The sequence below is a fragment of the Felis catus genome, chromosome C2, assembly GCF_018350175.1.
Source record: "Felis catus isolate Fca126 chromosome C2, F.catus_Fca126_mat1.0, whole genome shotgun sequence".
NCBI classification, from domain to species: Eukaryota; Metazoa; Chordata; class Mammalia; order Carnivora; family Felidae; genus Felis; species Felis catus.
Window position 1 is genome coordinate 141,725,088 of NC_058376.1, and position 17,861 is coordinate 141,742,948.

Sequence of the window (17,861 nt, forward strand, 5' to 3'; positions counted from 1 at the left end):
ACACTGATCTTTACACTTCAACCATAAGCATACACGAGGGCATGTTTTTTTTTTGTCTTCTTGTTCACTTCTGTCTCCCTGGTGCCTAGAACAGTGCCTGGTACCTGTGTAGTGACCAGATGAGTGACTCTAACTCTGTCTGGAGGAAGGTTGATCGTCACAGCACCTTGCAGAACGCTCTTGTTTGGACTTCACAGGTAAACAGGTATATCCCAGTAAGAGTCTGAAGAGAAGAGTTTAGCTTAGAGTCATGAACATTTCCGCTTACACAGCCAAGACCTGGGGCCTTAGGGCACTGCTTTCCATTTAATTGGTGCCAACATTCAAGCCCTTATTCTGACATAGCATGTGTATGATGCGTGAAGGTAGTGGTGAATTTGTAAATCTTCCTCAATTCACGTCCACATTTGGTCCAGTCTGGAGATGACACAAAGGAGAGTAGCTTAGAACCAGTAAAGTTCACAAGGAGAGAAAGTAAGACGCATGAAGTTGCCGTCAAATGGTTCTCTGGCCCCTTTCTTCACAGACTCCTGGGTCCCTTTGTAGCCACCACCCTAATGACAGCTGAGGACCCTGTCCTTCATTTTGTGGAAGGTGGTTTATTTTTCCCTTCTCTCTTTGTATAGTTGATTTAGATTATGTTTTCAAACAAATTACCATCTGAAAAAGGAAGGAAGAAAGAGAAGGTGGGAAGAAGAAAGGGAAGCTAACTTAAGTCTTTTATTATTAAGGTCAAGGTTGGCAAAAAGGTTTCATTTTCTGTGTTAATGCTGATCAATTAGTAGTGGTTGCTGGGATGTACTTGGGTCCCTGCTGAGAAGGATTCTGGGGCTATCTTCAGGTTCAGTGACAAAAAGCTATAATCAATTAGTATTGATTGCATGGATGTCTGCATGGGTGTGAAAGAAAGGAAGTTGTGGCTTCCAGAAAAATTAAAGAGGCAAAGGAGAAAGTGAGCGGGGCGCCTGGGTGGCGCAGTTGGTTGGGCGTCCGACTTCAGCCAGGTCACGATCTCGCGGTCCGTGAGTTCGAGCCCCGCGTCAGGCTCTGGGCTGATGGCTCGGAGCCTGGAGCCTGTTTCCGATTCTGTGTCTCCCTCTCTCTCTGCCCCTCCCCCATTCATGCTCTGTCTCTCTCTGTCCCAAAAATAAATAAACGTTGAAAAAAAAATTAAAAAAAAAAAAAAAAAAAAGGAGAAAGTGAGCATAGTGCAGGCACTGGAGGGGGAGTATTATTAGTTGAGAGAAGGTAGCCCAGGTAGGCCTCCCTGGGAAGGTGATAGTTGAGAACAGATCTGCAGGTGAGGAATTGAGCCCAGTGGGTGTCTAAGGGAAGAGCTTTCCAGGCATGAGGAAGTACAAGTCCAAAGGTGCTGGTGCAGTCAGGGAACAGCCAGGAGGCCATTGTAGCTGGAACAGAGCAAGTCAAAGGGGGGCTGAAATCGTTATACTTCTGTTACTGATCTTAGGAGAATATATATATATATACATATATATATATATATATATATATATATGTATATATATATATATACACATATATATGTATATATATATATATATACACATATATATATGTGTATATACACATATATATATGTGTATATATATACACACACACACACACATATGTACATGTACATGTATATACACATGTATATATGTGTATATGTGTATATATGTGTGTGTGTATATATATATATATGTATTCTGAGTGGCCCAGTTGGTTAAGCCTCAATTGGTTAACTCTAGATTTTGGTCAGGTCGTGATCTCGCAGTTCATGAGTTTGAGCTCTGCATCAGGCTCTGTGCTGATGGTACAGAGCCTGCTTGGGATTCTCTCTCTCTCTCTCTCTCTCTCTCTCTCTCTCTCTCTCTCCCCCTCCTCCATTCAAGCTGCCTCTCTCTTAAAAAAAAAAACATTTAAAAAAATTTTTAAAAAGAAAAATGTGTATATAATCTTGGAAATTGTGACCATCCGCCCTCTTGTTGAAAACTTAATCTTTAGCGATACAACAGACATTACTGATTGAGGGAACAGCGATGGCTCTGTTCTAGACGGGCCAAATGTCTGTCTCCACAGATGTGGAGTTTAAGACTGATGATAGTAGCAAAAGCAAGAGTTTTCTTCCTAGTACTATTCCTCTCCCATATTATTTTGCATTTAAATCAGCTAACAGTGGATTCTCCTGTTTCTGCAGGAAGTGTTTCTGTATCTCTATCACCTCGACCATTTCTCTGAGTTTTCTTTTCTTCCCCTTAGAATTCTCCGTGAGTGTTCCCTCGGGGTTGTTTGGTCATAAGCCTCAGAAGCCAACTCGGCCGACTTAATTAAGCAAAGAGGAATTCGTTGGAAAGCAACTAGGGGCTCCCAGAATAGCCTAGAGGCTAGAGAACCAGATTTGGAAAAGAGCTGGAACCAAGCGGCTCTGGCGGCTGGGAAGGTGGCCTCCTGTAGACACTTTGGCCAGAATGCCACCATTAAAAACACTGCACCCGGGTCACCCGTTTCATCTTCCAGATTCTCAGCGCCGGGAAAGACAGCCCCAATGGCAAACTGGGACCACTCCCCTCTGACCCTGCAGAGGAAAGGGGGGATGACTGGGTCTTCCTATCCTCTGTAATAAACAAATGGAGCAGGTACTATCAGAATTGTAGAGGTAATTGGGGTAGAGGTAATTTCCCCAAGGGGAATTAAGGTAACGATAAGGAGGAGAAATTGATACTAAGAGCCGCCCCCATCCCTCCAGCTCTCTAATGTCTACTTCACGGTGCAATCAAGAGTCTCCTATTTCTATTGCAGGATTAAAAAAAAAACTGTTCTGTTCAGTTGGGTCTTGATTCATCTAAGAATGGCTCAAGACAGGTGAAATTTGGTCAAATTACAGAATTTGATGTAATGAAGCTTTGCAGCCATCATCTGTCATCATTTCCCAGTGTCTGCAAAGAAGCCCTCAATATTAGTACCTGCCGTCTCTGCAGTGCTTTTCAAGGACCTTGCAAGTACTTTCCAACCATGTTCTTGCGTAATCCTTATGGCTCTGTGACATATGTATTATTGTCCCTGTTTGCAGATGAGGATCAGAGGCAAGGAAGGCTAAGTGACTGGCTCACATAGTGCTGGTGACAGGTCTGCTTCCTCAGCGTGTGCTCTAATCACTCAGTAATTCAAGATGATGACATTTATGTATACCGGTGGGTCTCAACCCAGGCCATTTTTGCCCTTCAGGAACATTGGCAATATCTGGAAACCCTTTGGCTGTTACATACAGCTGGGGGAGGTGCTGCTGTCTTCTGGTGGGAAGAGGCCAGGGGTGCTGCTAAAATGTCCCACCGTGCACGATACAGGCCCCACAACAAAGAGCTGTCTAGTCCCAGATGTCAGTAATGCTGAGGCGGAGAAAACCTGCAATATACACACATGGACACATGGGCTGTGATTGCACAAAGCGCCTATGGTGCTGTGGGGTCTGAACATGCCCATGAATTGGCTCTTAAAAGATAAAACTCCCTGTGAGTGGGAATCAGCTGCTAATACTGTCTTAATTAACTATGCATTGCCATAACTAAATCTCACCCGAAGACCCCCAGCTTCTACTGTCCCTTGACACACATCCTCCGAAGAAGGCAAGGGTCGGTGGGCCTGCCCAGACGGTGAAACTGAAGAAGCCCCGTGCTTCAGGATGGGCCGGGCCCTCTGTGAGTGTCTCAATAACTCTGCATGGCCGGGCAGCCTGGCAAATCTACTCCCTCTGGGCAGTGGCTGTTTGCAAAGTGAGGCTGAGGTTGGCCAAAGAGGTCACAGTTGTCCTGTAATCAGATTATGTTGCTATATCCGACCATTGGCCATCTGTGGCCCAATAGGGAACTATTAAACCAATAGCACTGACCTAAGTGAGATGGACGATAGCAATGTTCCTTGGAGCGATGGAATGACCAGAGACACCGTGTAATAGCCCTGCTAACGGGGGTTAGCAGATGGGCCTTTTTGACAGGAATAGAGCTTATCTGCTCCCACAAAGGTGAATGAGATTGGAAATGCAGAATTAACCTCGTTCTATAGAATGTATCCCATGATCTGCAAAGAAGGGCAAGAACCAAGCCTATGGCAGATTGACCCAAGGTTAGTACTAGAAACTGCTTGTGATTTGGCCATGTGTTTCAAAAGCCTTTATAGTCCCCCCCTGGAAAGCTGTTGTTTTTTTTTTTTTAATATAATTTATTGTCAAGTTGGCTAACATACAGTGTATATATACAATGTGCTCTTGGTTTTGGGGGTAGATTCCCTGTGACTCATCACTTAACATACAACATCTAGTGCTAATAAATAATTTAAAAATATGTGCGATGATGACGTACAGAGATGTTCATTGCAGCATTATATATATAAAAGAGGCAGGAACATAAAGGACTAACAAGAAAAGAATGGCAATATAAATTCATTCACAGCCATAGAAAGGAACATTATGCTGCCATTGAAAAAGCAATTTTTTCATGATCTGGGGAAATATCCACAATGCTGAGTGGAAATGAGAAGCAAGATTTAAAAATTTGGACATTCTGTGACCTATAATTCAAAAAATATATATATGAACGCATAAAACTGCAGAATAAAATAAATCAAAATACCAACAGGGGCTTCTTTCTAGAACACGGATTAATTACAATTTGTATTTTCTTTTTTGCAAATTTCATTATTTTCCAAAGAATCTACAGTGAGCCTCTGTTGCATTTTACTTCATTTTATTTTATTATTTTTGTTGTTGTTGTTGCTATTTTTAAAAAGGTGCTCCCTTTTTCTTTCAAAGGAAAGAATCAGGTCCTCGTATTGTGTGGAGACTCTAGGGAACTAGTTGCCCAAAATCTACTTTAACAGCTGTCTTCCCCAAAAAGCAGTTTCTACCTAAAAAATTAAGTTGGTCTTATGCCTTCTGCCCCTTGTTGTGCTCACACTAGTATTTATTTGGATGCCCTCCTCTTCCTGCTGGTGAATTGCATCCCTGCCCGTCCAGGACTTGGAAAACAGATGAAGGTTGCTGTTGGACTTGTGGGATCATCCCGGAAGTGCTTCGCCAGCACGTGTACGTTGTGGGCAGCATTTTCAGGAAGCTGCCACCTTCCTGAGCATATCCAGCTGCCGTTCTTCTTGGCCTCTCTCTGCAATATTTAGATCTTTTTTCTAAATAGAAGGCAGTTTTGTAAGCAGCAGCCTACGGCCCCGTCTGTGGTCATCAGAGTTGCATTAAGTTCACCTGAGTTGTTGGTTTCAGGAAAGAAGGTGGAAGAGTTTCAAGAATTTTGTTCCATTCTCTCCGCATTTCCACCTGGCATAGCTTTGCCCTCTCCTCTTAGGAAAGGTGGCAACGGTGGGCTCTCTTAAACCACAAGGATGCTTTCTTTTGTCTGTTCCATATGCGTAGCCTGGTAAAGGTGCCCCGGGGTGGCCCGGCATCTGTCTGCAGAGGTTCACTCTTGTGTCCCCGTCTCCCAAGGCAGAAGCCGCATGAGAACTTGGGTTGGGATTATTCAGCACTGTCTGACTTGCACAGGCCGTTCTCCACAGGCCCAGCCCGCGATCAGATGTTCACATGCTCTTTGCCCTCCTTGCCACTAAACACAGCTGGCACCGTTCTGAGGCGCTGGTGAAGACGGAAAGCAGGGCCGCCTCAGGACCTGGGCTCTCAAGAGAGACAGAAGGTCTCCCTGCCGCCCGCACCTTTGCCGCAGCTCCTACGTGCAGGACCGAGCCATGCCTCTCCTCCTTGCCCGGTGCTAGGCTCCCGTTCCAGAGCCTTGGCAACAACCAAGATGGGTCAAGGGCCCCGAGGCACTGGGCACCGTTGTGGACGTGTTGTGGTGATGTGAACAATTCCTAAAATTCCCGCCCTCCTGGAGCCTCCGTTCTAGCGGAGGAGAAAGATAAGAAAGAAGACAAGTACAGTAAGGAGATCAATAAAACCAGGAAGGGTGATAGGATCGTTGGAGGTAGGGGTTGTGATTTTTGATGGAGTAGCCTGATGCCACCTGACTATGGATACACTATTCCCTAGTTTTTGAGAAAAGTTTTCTCATGTCTGTCTATTTTTGAGCGAGATGGAGCACGAGTAGGGGAGGGGCAGAGAGAGAGAGGGAGACACAGAATCAGAAACAAGCTCCAGGCTCTGAGCTGTCAGCACAAAGCCCCACGTGGGGCTTGAACTCAGGAAGGGTGAGATCGTGACCTGAGCTGAAGTTCAGATGCTCAACAGACTGAGCCGCCCAGATGCCCCTCCCTAGTTGTTTTCCTTTTTTTTTTTAATTTGTATTTATCTTTTTCATTTACATCCAAGTTAGTTAGCATATAGTACAACAACAATTTCAGGAGTAGATTTCTTAATGCCCCTTACCCAAGTTTATTTCTTTTTAAAAAATTTTTAAATGTCTATATATTTATTTTTCTTTCTTTTTAATATAATTTATTGTGAAATTGGCTAACATACAGTGTATACAGTGTGCTCTTGGTTTTCCCTCCTTAGTTTTTTAATACTGCCTCTGAGGAAGGCCTCTTGAGAAGATGACCTCTGAGTAAAGACTCGAAGGAGGCGAGGGAGAGAGGTGTGGGGATATGTGGGGGGAGGGGAAGTGCTCCAGGCCGAGGAAACAGCCAGTGCAAAGACCCTGAGGTGGGAGCCTTCCCCTGTATGTTTGAGGACCAACATGGCAGCCCATGTGTCAAGAGGAGAATAAACAAATGGGCATCACACAGGAGGGGGAATCCGAGAGGCCCCAGGGGGCTTTGCATAGACCAGCTCCTACCCCAAGTTTGATGGGAGGCTGTTGGGTGTTGGGGCAGAAGGGTGACATACTTTGGTTTTAGTAGGCTTGAGATGGCCATGAGGCTGAAACTCGACCACAGGGAAGGTAAGGGCAGAAGCAGAGAGAGTGGTTGGCAGGCTCTGACCAGGTGGGCAGTGAGGTGGGGGCAGGGTTTCCAGGAATCACATGCTCTCTTTTCTCTTTCTCTCATGGATTCATTCCTAGTTGAGAAGCTGCATAAATCAGAAGGAGATCGAAATATCTGCAGCTTGTTTCTAAGAGTCTCCTTAGGGTCTGAGAACCTTACCAGTGATGGAGAAAAGCGACTTTCTTTTAAAAGGAAAAAAAAATCTACATTTTAAAAAATGATTGAAATAGCAGAGGCTTGCTATAGACAATTTGGAAAGTGCTGAAATTTATAAAGAAGAAAATCGAAATCACAATCTCCTATCCCAGATATAGGCCCTATTAATATCTTGATTTATTTTATTCTCCCCTTTTCTCTATTCACATATGTGTATATATTTATTATTTTAGTTAAAGTTAACATAGTGGCTATTTCCCCATGTTATTAAACAGCAACATAATGTTCCTTCCTATGATTTTCTTTTTCTTTTTTTCTTTTTTTTTTTTAATTTACATGTAAATTAGTTAGCATATAGTGCAACAATTTCAGGAGTAGATTCCTTAGTGCCCCTTACCCATTTAGCCCATCCCTCCTCCCACAACCCCTCCAGTAACTCTCAGTTTGTTCTCCATATTTATAAGTCTCTTATGTTTTGTCCCCCTCCCTGTTTTTATATTATTTTTGTCTCCCTTCCCTTATGTTCATCTGTTTTGTCTTTTAAAGTCCTCATATGAGTGAAGTCATGTGATTTTTGTCTTTCTCTGACTAATTTCACTTAACATAAAACCCTCTAGTTCCATCCACGTAGTTGCAAATGGCAATATTTCATTCTTTTTGACTGCTGAGTAATACTCCATTATGTATGTATATACCACACCTTCTTTGTCCATTCATCCATCGATGGGCATTTGGGCTCTTTCCATACTTTGGCTATTGTTGAAAGTGCTGCTATAAACATGGTGGTGCATGTGTCCCTTCGAAACAGCACCCCTGTATCCCTTGGATAAATGCCTAGTAGTGTAATTGCTGGGTCGTAGGGTAGTTCTATTTTTAGTTTTTTGAGGAATCCTTCCTATGATTTTAAATTAATTAAAAAAAATTTTTTTTTTCAACGTTTATTTATTTTGGGGACAGAGAGAGACAGAGCGTGAGCGGGGGAGGGGCAGAGAGAGAGGGAGACACAGAATCGGAAACAGGCTCCAGGCTCCAAGCCATCAGCCCAGAGCCTGACGCGGGGCTCGAACTCACGGACCGGACCGCAAGATCGTGACCTGGCTGAAGTCGGACGCTTAACCGACTGCGCCACCCAGGCGCCCCTAAATTAATTTATATAGTCACTTGCCTATTGGAGGCTGTGGCTTCCCTGTGTGGCCCCAGTAGACTTGCTAAACTACACCCTCAAGTCAGATAAACATAAGCACACTGTCACGGGCAGGGTTGACACCTGAAGGCCTGCTCGCAGGGCAGGGCCTGCCCATGGGAACTTCCACATCATGGAACCCAGGCCTGCGTGCCCTTTCCTGCAGGCAGGTGGATGTTGAGAAGGCCCAGAGGGGCTTGAGCCCAAAACACTAAGTGCCTTCCTTCAGACTCACGAAGACAAATCCCTGCTCCTCCCTGCAGAAAGCAGAAGGAGAGACAGGGAGAAAAGTCAAGAATGTCACCCTCCTGAAAGACCCGCATATGGAACCCCAAGGCCAGAGAAGCAGAAGGACCCTCCTACCGCTGAGGATTTAATACGTAATGAATGTCAAGTTCTCAGTCTTGGCAACTGTTTGATAAGTGTCATCTTCTCCCTTCCCCTATAATTGTCAGGAAAATACCAAAATTCCATAAAGTAAATATTCATACGTGCCGGTGTAAACACACAAGTTGAATGAGTGGATAGTCATTCCTAATTGTGCCAATCTGGTGACCCCTCTACAGACTGTAGCATCAGTTCGGTAATTCTCCCCTGGATGTAATTTCTTTAGCTGTCCTTCTCGCCTTGGCCATATTTGAATATACTCAAGACAAAAAAAGAACCCCAAGTTGGCCAGTCTCTCAGTGACCTCAGATGGGGTTGAATAATTGTTTATTGGTGAATGAATGGATGAGGAGGTGTGGAGGGTGGATGGATGGATGGATGGATGGATGGATGGAAGGGAGGGAGGGAGGGAGGGAGAGAGGGTGGATGATTGAAGGAAGAGTAAATCAACACAGTCATTTATAATATTTTTTTCTTTGTCTGAAAAAATGAAAGTGGAATAATATTTTTACACAAGCCAGTGTCTTTTCCATTTCACAGGTGAAATAAAAACCCAATATGAAAAGCCCTCATTTCTGATGGAAAAAAGTAAAGAGCCACATGATGATCTAAGTAGCATATTTTATCTGTTTGAGCTGGGGGGAAGAAGATTGGGGTTGATTTTGTAGCTTGAGTGACATAAATCTGTGCCCCCCCCATCAAATATATTGTTATTGCTGTGATTCATCTGGCTTTTTTTTGAAGTGGACTATGGTTTGTGTGCAGTGGATGAAGTAATTGGAGTGAGTGCTTCTCCCTAGAGACAGAATCAATCACCGTTGCAGAAGATGATGACATTTTAGAAAGAAACTCTGAGGAAAATGTCATGCTTAAAAAATTAGATTTAAACACACTGGCTCCAGATTGATTTTTATTACACTCAAATGGATACCCTGATTGATTATCAGTCTTACAAATGTTTAGCACATTTCTCACTTCTCTAATAATCAGAATAATCTAATTTTCAATGTCATTTAATGTACTGTATTCAAGGTTATAATAGATCATATTTCTAATAAAACACAGCAATTATGTAATGAATAATACAGGAGGACCAGCATTCAAACTCATTGGGTTTTGAGGCAGTGCCAATGGAAGGTCTCAGATAAGCCCATCCCTTTAAATGTGATGTACATTCTGTGTCTTTGACTGCATCATCAAGGTGTTTGGGTTTTTTTCCTGCTGGTGCTCTGAATGGGACCTTGCCAGATTTGACCCCCCCCCCCAAAAAAAAACCGGGAGGAAACCACAAGGTTTGAATCTTTTTAATATATGTTATTGGTGCACCTGGAGAAAAGTGACAGGTTGCCAAGTTATTTATTGAATTTCTCTGGTAATTGCTGCTTCCCCCCTCCCCCATTCTTTATATACATCCCCTGGAGAAATACCATATTTTAGTTCTAAATATTTTTCCAATATCCATTATAGCAGGCAGCTGACATTACAGATGTTTCACAGTAAGTCGCAGGATATCTGAATTTAAGGGGGTTTGACTCTTTATTTGGAGCCTAATATTTACCTGATGATGTTTACTTGGTGGTGTTGGTTTCCTTTTCAAGAAGCCTGACTCACTTTAGGAAGTAAGTTGTGGCTTCTCATCAATTCCAGTCATGTCCAAATCTGGGTCAGGAATTACAAATTTCTCTGTTACGTCTTGTGGCTCAGTTTGATGATCCAGCATGTATGAAATGGCATCGAAACCTGAGAGGCTAACAAGAAATAGCACTTCAGGACGTTCCCCTTTTGTGCTGTGCTCTTTGGCGAGGGCATCCAGGGGCCGCGGGAGGAGCAAAGGAGGCCAAGAAGCTGTCAGGACTCAAGACATTTGGAAACTAAAGGGACGGGCTTCAGGCTGAGGGCTCACTCCTAAAACAGGCCCAAGTATGAACCTGGTAGAGTGAGAACCTCAAAAGATCCAAAGGTTCCAGAAGATCTTGACAGAAGCAGCTGATGAGCCAGTACAAACAGGAAACCATTTAACAGAGATGAGTATTTAATCCTGATTCAGATTCCGCCAGGTTAGCGGTGGCGGGACAGGCTGGGGAAGCCAGCAGTGAGGACGAGATGGCCAGGGCTTGCTGTGATCTAACTCAGGTAGTAACGTGTCTTTCTTCTTAAGAGACTTGGCTAATCAGATCATGAAAGACCACCAAAACCCTCTGTATTTGTGGCTGGTCTGAGCACATCTTGGGACATTACCATTTTTTGTTCTGAGCACCTTATTTTAAGAGTTAATTTATCTCATGGAGCACCCGGGTGGCTCAGTCGGTTAAGCGTCCAACTTTGGCTCAGGTCATGATCTCACGGTTCGTGAGTTTGAGCCCCACATTGGACTCTGCTGACAGCTCGGAGCCTGGAGCCTGCTTCTGATTCTACGTCTCCCTCTCTCTTTGCTCCTCCCCCATGTGCACATGTACACATGCTCGCTCTCTCTCTCTCAAGGATACATAAATATTAAAAAAAAAAACAAAGCTACTTTATCTTGAACTGAATATTCTCCAAACCACGATGTAGTAGTATGGCATGAGATCATCAAGCTGTCTGCCGTGAGATGTAATTGGAAAGTCAGAGGGTGGAGAAAAACCAGATGTTGGGAGAAGGTAATTACTCTAACCTGTTGGAGAGGTCATGAGCAAAAAAGAAAAATTCGCTACCATTTCTTGGGTGCTAGATCTTTTCAACACCTCTCTCAGATTATGGCCATTTTTTAATGGTCATGGCAACTAACCTGCCCAAATGTACACAACTGCTGTGCTAGAGAGTTGAGATTAAAACCCAGCTCTCATGATCGCCATGACTGAGCGATCACAGTTGTGGTCACTTGTGATATGCCATAACTGGGACTCTTCGTAGACTGATTCCGGAGGATTGCTAAGGTCCCTTCCAACTGTAAATTTGTTAGGTCTCCATTCAGAATACATGTTCGAAATCATTTCCTGATATTTGGAAACATTTCAGGCATAAGGAGGAAGTACTCTCTCATAGTACCCAAAATAAGGTGAGGTTCATCTGGGAGTACTTGCTGCTTAAATAAATGTAGGTTGAGAGAGTGAAGACACCTTTTCAATTAAGCTGTCTACACTGGCAGTAAAATTCTCTACACTGTTGAAAATGGCAGTTCCTGAGGCTGGTTTACCACTGTGAAATTTCCTGGAGCCTCAAGGGTGTGTGTGTGTGTGTGTGTGTGTGTGTGTGTGTGTGTGTGTGTGTGTCGGTCTGTCTGTCTGTCTGTATGAAGGGGTTGAGAAGGAGATGGCTTATAAAATTAATGAGAAAAAACATTTTTAAAAGGCTTTAGTGACAGAGTCTGAGCAGGGTGCTTATAATGGGAAGGAGAGGCTTTAAATGATGTCCTTGTGGTAAGGACCAAAGGTTACCTGAGTTCACAGGACGTTAGTGGGGCTCAGCAAGAGAGAGTAAGGATGCTCATCTGTAGACACAGCCTGTTTTAGCTCTAACAGTAAGATTTTTACTTTTACTTCTTATCGCATTGAATTTTCCTACCGCGTACAGATGAGCTGATGTCTGCAAAGCATCATTCAGAGAGAGAATGGACCTGGGCAATAGCAGGCAGACTAAGTGGCCCTTGGCAGACACATAGGATGAAGAAGAGAGAAGGATGGGTCTGCCTCTCTCCCTGGGATTTGGGCCCCTGGGTGGGCTGTGGTTCCAGTCACGGAGATGGTGGCATCAGTGGAGGAGGAGTCATGTAGCGCTGCTCAAGAGTCCCTTTTAGGAGACAGTCAATGTGAGGGGCCGGGAGACGTCTAGTGGGAAGACAGATACACATGTCTGATGCTTAGGAGAAAGGCTGGGGCTGGAGCTGGGGATCCAAGCCTTCTGGATGTATGTGCTTGATAGACGAGGGCCTGGGCGTGGACTTTGTAGGGTCCTGGACATGAAGAGTGAGAAAGGACTAGGGATCCCCGAGGTAGGAATCCTTTCAGCGGGCTGCCGGATAGGCCTTGCAGGGCTCCCCAGATGAAAGTGTCTCCGTGGGGTGTTTCTTAGCTTTCTTGATCAAGCCCTCAGTCTCCCTTTTGTCCACCTGGGAGGCCATCGCAGTTCTCAGGAGAACACGGTCCATATCCACCAGACTTCTTCTTTTTGAAGTTAGTTAGCTTCCAAGTACTTTCAATAACCATGTTTCATAATTCTTGCTATTTTGTAAAGTCCGGACACGTCCTAAGAAAGTCCCAGAGCCCACCGACCTTTCCCTGTTTTGAAATAAACGTGGGCATCAGCGAGAGCCCTGGGACGAGAAGGTGAGGCTGATAATCAGAGCTGACCACGGGCCCCTCTGCCGTTGAGGTACATGGTAGCAAAAAACATCATACGTGATTGAAAATGGCAGTTCCTGGAGCTGACCAACCGTTGTGCAATTTCCTGAATTCAGTCAAAAGATTACGAGGTGAGTGGGGAAACAGGCTGGGCAGGGGATTCAGTGGCATTAATGAGAAAAATATTATTTTAGAGCGCAGCATTCCTTTCCAGCTTAAGGTCTGGCCAGCCTTAAACGCGGGCAAAGTTATGCCATATGTTTCTCAAGATAATGAAAATGGGAAGGGGAAGGGGGCTGGCTGGGGGCAGGGGCGGCCGGGTCTTGCTGAAAGCAGTTTGGTTGGTAAGTGGACGGGACTTGGTAAAGAGGAGGAGGACATCCTCACGTCAGTGCTGGTTAGGACAGCTTGTGCACTCTGCTTATGTTCTGGCTGTTTCCAGGACGGCTGCCTCCGCGCTGAGTACATCAAGGTCAGGTGGGCACCTCCACCTTGGTTTCCCCTCGTGTGTTTTTAGCCGATCATTTCTCACCTTTGACCTCTCTCCCTACTAAAATCTACTTGAAGGGAATAACATCTCCCCCTCCCCCACAAAGTGAAGCGAGGGCATGATAAAAAGTGATGAAAGTAAAGGAGCTTGGAATATTTACAGATGAAAACGTCAAGGGTTTGCTTCAAAATAATCCGGAGGAAGGGATGGAAGTGGAGAGGAAAGACCATGGGCCACAAACTGATGGTTGACACTGGGCATTGAGTGGATGAGGGCTCATTTCATGTACGATTTTCTCTACTTTCGGTATGTTTGAAATTTTCCGTAAAAATTGTGTTTAAATACAAATACATATGTCATCGTCAGAATAGGAAAAGTTGATGATGGACCTTTTTTAAGGTATGATTCTGTGTTTTGAAGCTTTGACATATAAAAACGGAAACCTTACGAAGGAGGTTGTGCAAAGTGTGTTTCACTTGCTGAATTTTATGAAACACATGAAAGGCAACAGTGCTTAAATATTTAAAAATTTTACTCGTAGGGAGATAATACTTTTCTGCCATCTTTCGTGGTTTTTTTCTAGGACAGACTTAGATAAATAAAACAGAACTCTGTTGGTTGCAATCTATAGACTTTGCTGGCTGTCCGAACTCTTACTGACTTTGCGTTGGATGGGAGCCTTCAGGGCCGAGGGTGGCCTTTGCCTCCGGTGCCCAAGTGCACCCTTCAACATCCCAGGGGGATGACAGGCATGGTGGCAGATAGCTTTTCTTTAGAGAATTCCCAGAATCTTTACATCTTCCCCCCAGGTCTGCGTGCATTCGATTTAGCTCTTTGTGAGGTTCCTTTTTTGACTCAGCTGCCTTCTAGAACAGCAGCACGTAATACAAGGACTTTGGAAAATCTGTAAGTACTTATTGAAGAAGAATTAGAATTTGGGAAGGAGAATATCACTGGATGTGACTGTAACCTGGCAGGTGTGGAGGCCAAACTTTTTATGAGGCTTGGCGAGAATTGAAATGTTCTCGGGTCTCCAGAACACCTCGCACCACCACAGCCTCAGGTCCTTGGGTCTCTGTATGTTCCCAAGATCTTGCTCCTGCTTTCCCCTCAGCCTGGAATGTTCTTCATCTGCCCCTCAGCTCAGATCTTCCTTCTCATGGGAAGATTGTCTCTGGCTACCCTCCCCTCTCCATCCCCCGTTGGGTGGAAGCCAGTGTTACTCATCTCGGTTTCACTATTGCCCTTACTGCTCTGGAGCATAATAACCCATCATTCTGTGTGTGGTTGAGTGAGGAGCATCTGAATGTCCCCAGAACCAGGGGTCTGGAAACACTTCAGGCCATTATCAGGGCAAAGGAGGGGGGCGTTTCTAGAAGAAAATGTCTATGGGGCACGGGTATGTTGCTGGGCAGAAAGAACAATGGACACTTGCTATGTTGCCTGATAACTGAAATCAAATAAGAAAGCAAACATGGCAGAAAGTGGGTATTAAAATGTTTTTTTTTTTTAAGTATACTTTCTTCCCTAATTGGGATTTATTGCACAAACATCTTCTTAACAATCAAGGAGTATGGGACTGCAAAGTACATTCAGCGTTCTATATCCAAATCTGGCCTCCAGCTGGTTTGGGGAATAGAAAGTTCCTTTGGAACACAGCCATGCTCCTCACTGACATACAGCCCTGCCTCCTCGGGCCCTACAGTGGCACAGTGGTTGCAGCAGAGGCACTAAGGCCTGCAGAACCTCCTACCCGTTGACTACCTGGCATCTTAGGGAAAAAGCTTGCCATCCCTGGTCTAGACTGGGACTTCGTCAGGGAACCACATGGCCTCCTTTGCCATCAACATCTCCAGCAGCTGTCACGGTGCCAGGCATAAGGTGGCATAGGTTCCCTGTATAGATCTGAGTGAAATTATTGAATGAATGAACAAGCAGATTGACCAATATCTATTCTAGCTCGCATCCCGAGTGTATGCGAGGAGCTCTCGGCCCCGGAACATGCGATCCTTTCTGCTCCTAGCCACCCACGTTACTGCATTACTACATCTTTCTCCCTGCTCATCAAAGTGGCCTCTCCTGCCCACGCTTCCTTACCCAACTTCCCCTGTCCCTTTTCCCCCACCCCCCTTCATGATTTCCCTTCCCGATACTTGTCATTATCGGACATTATATCATATATTCCATTGACAGCTTTCTCCAAGAAGAAAATAAACTCCAAGAAGCCAAGAACATTGCTTTGTCCACTGTTCCATCCCCGGCACCTGGGACAGTGCCTGGAACATAATGGGCACCCGGTAAATATTTTTAAATTAACGACCACATTTAGAATTGACGGCAGGTACCCCAGGGCTCCCTAGTGTTGCTCCCCTGGTTTCTTGGATGGGAGCTGTCTTCCTGATAGATCCCCAACGCTGCCTTGTACTGATGGCCACACCCCAACATATGGATTAGTAACAAATAGGTGGCCACGGGTGGGAGATGGGAATCTTCCACCACTTCCTCGCTTTCTGTTTTAGGCACTGCTTTCCTCTCCCTGCTGAGCCCTGAAGGCCGTGTCTACCTTAGAAGGCATGGGCAGATGTCTTTTTGATTAAAAGGAGAGAAAAGCATGTTCTGGGTGTGGGTGTTAAGGGAAGGGCAGAGGGAAGTGAATTGTGCAGGTCTGGCAGGAACGTCGTGTGTTATTTCTTGGACTTCTTGCATTTTTTTTTTTTTGACCCCTCGGCTGAAGTGTTCCCAGGACGAAGACTTGGTTCTCTGTTCATGTCAGGCATCCAAGTACGCAGAAGATGGGGAAGATGGCTTTATTTCTTTTCCAGACGACTCTCTGGAGAAATAAATACCTGCGAATTAACGTGGTGTAGGCCAGAAAGAGGATTTTTGTGAACTAAATAGCATTTTAGCGATCCTTCACAGATGAGGACAATTGGGGATGATTTATTTATATTGAGAAACTGATAAGTTCACTCAAGGGAAGGCTAAGTTGGCTCCAATCTGGCCGACGCTTCACGTGCTGAGATGGACTTGGGGGGGCCGTGGCGTATTTCTGCTGTTTCATTTTTAACGTTTTCCTTGAGAGTGGCCTGAGAGTGACCTCTCACTAGGGTTCATGGCAGCCAAGGCCAAGTAGGAAAATTCCTTAATTATAGTCCTCGTTACATTCTTGGTAACACGAATCTTTTTAGAAAGCCAACCAGTTCAGGAATTATTCTGTGAGCAGTGTATGGTTTGGGGTTGGAATGGTGTTTGAATTCTAGCCCTGTCGGTGACTGGCCATGGGACAGTTAAGGCACACAGGCACCGAGAATTCCGCACATCACGTTCCTCTTTCTTTGTCCCCTCGTCATTCTCCAAACCGGAAACCAGCTGGCCACCCCTTTCCCCTTCCCACCGCTTGTCACCCCACATCCCTTACCCTGACCCTTCCCCATAGTCCCTCCCTGGCTCAGACAGCCCTCTTCTTGCGCTTGGAACATCTAGCAGCCACCTCAGAGCTCTCTCCATCCCCGGTCATTTCTCCACCGAGAACAGAGCGACCTTCCTAAAAAGGCAAGTCTGATCATATCACTGCCACCGTCACCCCAAACGAACCTAAAACCCAAGTCTCCTTGGCAACATTCACGGGATCACGTGAGCTATGGCCCAGCCTGAGCCTGAACTTGAGCCCTGGCCCGGTGTGCGGAGCTTCAGAGCCTCCCCGATGCTTCTGTCCAGCTCTTCAGACTTGCTCTGTCCTCTGCCTGCAGAGCCCTCCCGTCTTCCAGCCTGGGCTTACCTAAAGCTTCCTCTTCCTTCCGTTCTCTGCGTAGACAGACCTGAGGGAATGCATCTTCCAAGATCTTCCTGCTCCGTGCTGCCCTTCCAGTGGGCCTCTACAAATGAACAATTTCACATTCCCCCGGAAACTCGTACAGCTTTTCATGTTTGTAAACGTGGATGCTTCTACTGACCTCCCTTACAGGTTTGATTATAGAAAAACAAGTTTTCAAGTGCCTGGACTCAAGGGTATTTCCCAGGTTGAGTTTTGAAGGGCTTTCTCTGGCCTCCTCCTGACCCTCCCCGCCCCCAGTCTGCCTTCCGCCCTCGTGGCCCTGCTATAAATGTTCTCTTGAAAGTCGTCGCTTTCTCCATTGCCAAAACCAGTGAACTTTGCTTCCTCTTCTTTCTTTCTGACTGTCAGCCACAGTGGACCCTTGGCCAGGCTGCTGCCGCTTTGGATCCTTTTCTCCGTGGAAATCCATTTCCATGATTTTTCTAGCATCCCAGTTTTCCTGCCCGCTGTTCATCTGCCTCCACCATTGTGTCCTGTTCCCTTTCCCACCAACCGCTGGCACTTCCCAAGGCCCAGTTCCTGAGCCTCATTTTTTCCTTCCTCTCTCTC

At 45.3% G+C, this 17,861-nt stretch overlaps 1 protein-coding gene across 19 annotated transcripts in view; it reads left to right on the forward strand.

Moving 5' to 3' along the window:
- The window catches only part of RARB (retinoic acid receptor beta), a 769,461-nt gene that overhangs the window by 709,786 nt on the left and 41,814 nt on the right, over window positions 1-17,861 (forward strand). The gene's annotated exons all lie outside the window — the stretch shown is intronic.